The 6,280-nt window shown below is 42.4% G+C and overlaps 1 protein-coding gene across 5 annotated transcripts in view; it reads right to left on the reverse strand.

The window, feature by feature from the left end:
• RALY (RALY heterogeneous nuclear ribonucleoprotein) overlaps positions 1-5,631 on the reverse strand; it is a 282,704-nt gene extending 277,073 nt beyond the window's left edge. For 3 of the 5 annotated variants that reach the window (XM_037877164.2, XM_037877163.2, XM_037877162.2), the window contains exon 1: positions 5,429-5,630. The gene's annotated coding sequence lies outside the window, so the exon portion shown is untranslated. Of the gene's footprint in view, positions 1-5,428 lie in introns of all 5 variants that reach the window. The other 2 variants (XM_043527222.1, XM_037877166.2) reach the window with 2 other exon arrangements.
• Positions 5,632-6,280: the final 649 nt, after the last annotated feature.

Raw genomic sequence — 6,280 nt, forward strand, 5'->3', positions numbered from 1 at the left:
TTTGTATTAGGCAGGGAGAGAGACACATAGCCCAAAGGTCTCCATGCCATTTAACTTGCTCCTGTTTTCTAAAAAACAAATGCCATTCACTTTCCTTTGATTTTAAACAAAGATCTTTTTGAAGAAAAGAAGGCAACTCATGCAATATCTCTAGTAAACCCTTCCAAAGGAGAAGAACAGATGCACTAGAGGAACAAGGAAGCTGTTTGTAGCACTGGGTTCTAAATCCTAGTTTTAGGGTAGGAATCAAGAGCTAAAAATATCAGGCTCAAAGCAGAACCAGTCCTGCTCCCTGTAATGTCAATAGCAGAACTCCCAGTGACTTCCATGGGAGGCAAGACGGAACCCAATATGCTTCAGCATTTCTCCTTTGTGGGACAGAGGAGAAACAGCCATCTCCTTTTAGGCCATCATTCAGTTTCTGACTCTTCTAAAGAGCAGCTTGGAAATGGTTCTGGCCTGTGCTTTTCAAGAAAAGGAAGAGACAAGCTCTTTTGAGTGGAAATAGCAGCTGCAGAAATTCATTTGATCCCTGTGCAGACAGACACGTCCAACACAAAGATTCTGAACTGAAAGACAAGTGTCCTGATAAGATCAGTAATGAAGAGGATTCTCATTTTGAGTCCGCGTGGCAGAGTTGGGGGCTGAGCCTACTCTGTCTGTGTAACTCTTGTTTGGTTCAAATATGACTCGTGCTGCCCTGAACAGGGTGTCCCACTAATTAGCATCCTCTGTCTGTTCAAGCAGGACTGTTTATAGTGAAAAATATATATGCACAGTTAAGGAAGAGCAGCCTTGGAGAATGAGTTTGTTTTAGAACTTGACCTCTGCGGTATTATAACCTCCTTCGTAATTTCACTAATGAGGTGGCTTTGGAGGGTTGTATTTATGCCCCTTTAATGCTATCACAACCTATCTAATATTGCTAATCCAGAGAATGAGTTTTTGGGCTCTCTGAAGCAGTAACCTGTCCTCAGCTTTCGCCTCATTATTAAAATTGAAATAGTTATCTCTGATGCTCCTAGTACTTGACTTTTATTAAACATACAGATAATTTCTCTCATCCATTGTTAAGATCCTACAGAGCTCAGATCCAGCTTTACAGTCTTCATATACATGGTCTATTCACCGGTTCCAGGGCTTGACCAGATCGAAGTCAATAGAAAAAGTCCCATTCACTTCACGGCCTCTGGATCCTGCTCACCAACGAACAGAAACAGGATACTAAGGATGACTGGCTTAGGTTGCATGGAGCAGATGAAGATATAAGAAAGGTTCGTGAATTTCTAAAAAAGTTGAAGGGCTTTTTGCAATTGGCATGAATGTTCCTCATTTGTAGAGGAATGGAGGGTTACCTAGAATGTGCACAGTAAACAGTTCTCCCTTGTCCCACTTCATATCATTATAATCCTTTGCTTGAAGATCTCAGTTTCTGATCCTAACAGGTAGCCCACCCGTAAAAACAATCTTACATTCACGTGTTAAGTCTGTAGAACGCCAGCAAGCTGCTCTTAAGTCAGTCTCTGCACTCATGTCACCTCAGTCCCATCTTCTGTAAAGTATGTATAATTACATTTACATCAGCGATGCAGCTACCAGAAATCTGACCCTCTAAATCAATATACACCTCTGAGTCATAGGAACTAGATACTCTCACTCGCCTGAATTCCTTACAAATAAGAAACTGGTACTGGTGGGGGGAGGAGGAAACAGACAGTTCAAGCTGTGCCAAGGAACAGTGCTGCATTCTTGTGCAACAGCAAAATCAACTTAATCACAAATGACAACTTCTGAAAACCTTCTTTGGATTTATCCCTTGCATTTTTCTAGGCCAGCTTGAAAACAAAAGCTTTGTCGTCTTCTTAAAAGGCAATGGCCTCAGGCATTCTAAAAAAGTGACATAACTCAGGTCTGAAAAATGCCTATTGGCTTTCAGATTCTCCTAAGATCCTCTCTTTACTATTCAGCTTGATTCAGATCAGCATGAATTCTACTGATTAACCTTCCGCTAAGAATATAAATCTGAAAAGTATAGATTTAGGATGATATTTTAACTAGCTCATTAAAACTTTATAGTTATGAAAAAATAGCTTGTTATTTGCTTGAAACATTTTCCTTTTCCCCCTTAGTATGTTATGAATTTATAAACCATTTGCTGGGACATTTTATCCTAAAGTTAGCTCTGTTCAGCTCATTATTTCAGTTTTTTCCCCCCCAGCGTGTATTACTTGCTAGACATATTCAGTCTTTCCATCGTTACTTCCTAGTTTCAAATCAAACAATGTCTTCAGGCTAGCTTTCAATTGAAGCCTGACCCCAGAGACACACATTTTAATTCTGAAATAAATTCCTTTTGTGTTTTTCCAAACAATAGAATGCAACCCTGTCCAGAGTAACACATAAGGGAATGACGTAGCGGGGGACAGGAAGAGATTCGGATCTCTTCAAATGAAGCTCAGCCATCTCCAATATGCATAACTAACATTTTGGAAAATTCTACAATAGCTTTAGCATATCCAGGAGCTTCTCAGATTTTACATCCAGAGGCCTATCTCTTTGACTAGATATAAAAATCTAGGCCTGAAGGTTACAGAACACAAAGTTACAGCCATCAATACAGAACACAAATCAAAGAAAGTTCTACTGCTTTTACTTAATAATTTGGTGCATGGGTAGCTAAAGAGTCTCCTGGTGCTGAGAATGTTTTATTTTTTGAGGGACTGTGTCTTATTTCACACAAGCCAGTCTCCATTTGTTGAGAGACTTAATCCTCCCCTTACAATCTGTAAGTAAGACATTCTTCCACAATCACTGCCTATTATCTGCCTTTTCTAAAGAAAGTGGTTCTTAGAGACACACCTTTTTTGCTTTGCCATTTCCTTAAAATCCATTGACAATGTTATCTTGACAGTTAGAGCCAACATACAGGCAATCTTTCATTGGCACAGCACTGAGAACTAAATGAATACCTGTCTTACTATATTCACTTCATGAAGAAAGGTCTTAGGTTTAAACAAGCCTAATTCTGCTGCTTAAAAAAAAAAAAGCAAGCCTTAAAAACTTCCAGGAATAATCGGTGTGACAAGTGGCCATTAGAATCTCTTACAACCTACCTGCTCCAAAGAGCCTTTTTTCTTTTTACACTGCTTTGGTGCAACAGTGTCTAGATTTTGGTCACACAAAATATGCATCTTAGTCATCCTCCCCGTCCCCCCCGGGGGTGAAAGAGAAATCTCAGTTAAAAGATGCAAAAAATTCTACATTGCTTAGAAGCTCCTCCTGCACCTGCTTTCTTTAGTCCAATGACATGAAACTTTTTCTCAAATAAAATTAGACCCAAATCATAAGAAACAGCAAAATGAAATGATACAAAAACCCAACTGAACGTCCCACCCCCGAAACAGACAGATCCTAAACCACCAAATTGACTATCTGAGATGGATCGCCCGGCCCCCAGCTGTAACAGGGGAAGATGGGCTAGACTTGAGGGATTTAGCTCCTTAGCAAATACAGGTCTGAGCCCCTGCACTGCTCTCTCCCACTCAAGAGACCACTATCATACAGATGTCTCCCATAACAGCTCCCTCCTGGGCACCACACACTGTTATAGGCTATTGATTAGCACGCTTATGGCGCCTACTCACAAAAGGCAAGTCAATAATAACCTGTTTAATATGAAACAGCATGCATCCAGCCTCAGGAGCTGTCAAATGCAGCTTTAAAGCCCTCCATCCTTTAAAGTTCAAAGAGGAGAGCTACCAAGCATGGAGAGACTGCAGGGAAGTGGGAAAGCCTCAGTTTGAAGCTCAGTGCAACCTTCTGAGAAGTAAGCCTAAACCATCTACAGTTCTCCCTTTACTGCAAAAGGTGGCTTAGTTTACAGAAGGTCATCAGACATGGAAGAGATTAGACATGGGAATATCTTTATAAATAGGCATAGTTTCTCTCTAATCTGGTTTCCTCTTAAACAAATGGAGTCCAACACAAATAGCCAAGCCTTTGAGAGCGCAATTTTGTATGAAAAGTGGATTTTTGTTTATAGTCTCCAATGGCCATTGAAATTGCCACTACAGATATAGCAGTGGCAACCTGTCAGCTTCAACTATTGTATGTTAGAAAACTACCACTTAAAAAACAAAACGGAAAAAGTGTTTTTAACAATAACAGGCAAAAGATTTATTTCAAGCCCCCATTTGCTACAAAGAAAGCACTTTTGTTCAGGTGTGGTTCAAGCTGACATGGGATTTGATCAGTGCATTCAGTCAGCACAAAGCATCTTAAATAAGTTCCAACAGGCACAATAGTAATCTCAGCCGCAGAGAGCACAGGGTTTAAATTTTACAAGAGCGATAAAATAACCTGTTATCATTTCACTCACTACTACTTTTCCAAACAGCACCCCTGATTGCAATAACGGATAGAAGTGTTCTTTTGAACATAACAAGCAAATCCAGCAGCAAAGATACATGACAAAAAAACACAGACACACCTGGGTCGATATATTTCCATCAGTATAGCGCTGAGACACAGGAAATGGTATGGCATCCAATCAGAACTGGTTTATTGTTTCCCTCATAGTGGATTAAGGTAGAAAAGGTTTTATCCCACACTCTGCAGGTGAAATCTGGGCCCCTTTCAAGTCAATGGGTGCTTTGCCATTGACTTCAGTGGGGCCAGTATTTCACCCGGATAGTTTTTGAAACATGAAAGTTTCTCATCCGCCAGCCTACCGCTGTTGATGCCTCTGTCCTCTTTCCCCCTTCCTATTCTTCCCGCATTACTAGACAGGTCAAAAACCTTGAGTCAGGTCAATACTCCCAAGAAAATCACTTCCAAACAACAGTTTAAAAAAAAAAAAAAAAAAAAAAAAAAGAGGGGAGGGGGAATTCTCATTTCCTTCAACACATCCATTTTTTAAAATATCTTCCAAGAAGATTCTATGTATTTTTGCAAGACCCAAGGCTGTAATATATCCAAGAAAAAAAAAAAAGGGGGGGGGGACGACACAAAAATTTAAAAGTTAAGAGAAAGAAGAAACCACACACAGCATTCAAACATTGGCACCTGCAACAAGAAGGACAAATGCCTCTGAAAACAGAGCAGGGCAGTGCTTAAAACAAACCCACTTTCAAAACAGACTTTTTAAAAGAGGGAGCGTATTTCATTTTTAAAAAGGAAAATAAGAGGGATCAAAGGAAGGAAAAATTAGCGGGTGCGTCAGAAAGCGAGTTTAATTGCTACATCTCACACTGTAAGTGGCAGAAACAAAGAGACAGAAAGGGTCTGATTTAATAGAAAAAAAAATCCCATAAACCTTTTATTGGAAAGATGTTTTTAAAAATCAGGATTAATTTACTAAAAGAAAAAGACTCGGGAGGGAGGGGGGGGAAGCAGCCCAAGAAGAAAGAAGAAGAAAAAAAATACTCACCAAGCAAGAAAATGTCAGAGGTAAAAATGTCAAAGAAGAAGTGAGTGAGTGAGTGAGTGAGAAAGGGGAGGAGGAAAGAGTGAAAGCCAGCCCAGCACACACACAGAAAAGCAGCAGCAGCCCTAGCTACTGCTGCCCGTCCAAGCCAGCGCCTGTCCTCAACTCTAGGGCGCCGCGAAGACACTGACAGCAGCAGCGCTCAGTCCAGCAGCTGAGAGCCCTCCCAGCTGCACGTACCATTGCCGGAGCCAGGGAGGGGGAGAAAAAAAAGCCCTCCCCCCACGGTCTCATCTCCTCTGCCCTGCGGAGATGCTGCGAAGCAGCCAGTGGGTGCACAGCTTGGGGGTTACATGGCTTCACAAGCCCCTGTCCCCGGGAGGGTCTGAGTGTGCCCAGCATCTGGGAGTGGAGAAGCGTCTCTCCCCCAGGCTGCTGATGGAAAAGGCCAGCTCCTAGAAGTAGCAAATGTGGGCGAGGGAGGAAGCCCAGAGGAGGGGTCTGGCAGCTGAGGCTTAGTGCTAATCTCTGCTTGCTTGTATCCCAGATGTGAGCCCCTTCAGTGAGCAATGTAATCACAGTGGGACCTCCTGCTGGACTGCCCTGCACTTGCTGTGGGTGGCAATGGTTGGATCCTTGCTAGAAGGGATTGGCTTGCTCTTCCGAGGAGAGGGCTGGTTAGCAGTGTGGGGCGCCCAGCAGAGCAGGCATGCTGCAGGGAAGAGACACAGCTCAGCCCACGTAGCCTGGAACTCCTATGGCAGAGAGGGGAACCTCAGTTCCATCCATGCGTCCTAATGCGCACCATGCACTGCTGGCTGTAGGGTCCGATCCAGAGAGCCCTTACTCACTTGA

Source organism: Chelonia mydas, chromosome 13, assembly GCF_015237465.2.
Source record: "Chelonia mydas isolate rCheMyd1 chromosome 13, rCheMyd1.pri.v2, whole genome shotgun sequence".
Taxonomy (NCBI): domain Eukaryota; kingdom Metazoa; phylum Chordata; order Testudines; family Cheloniidae; genus Chelonia; species Chelonia mydas.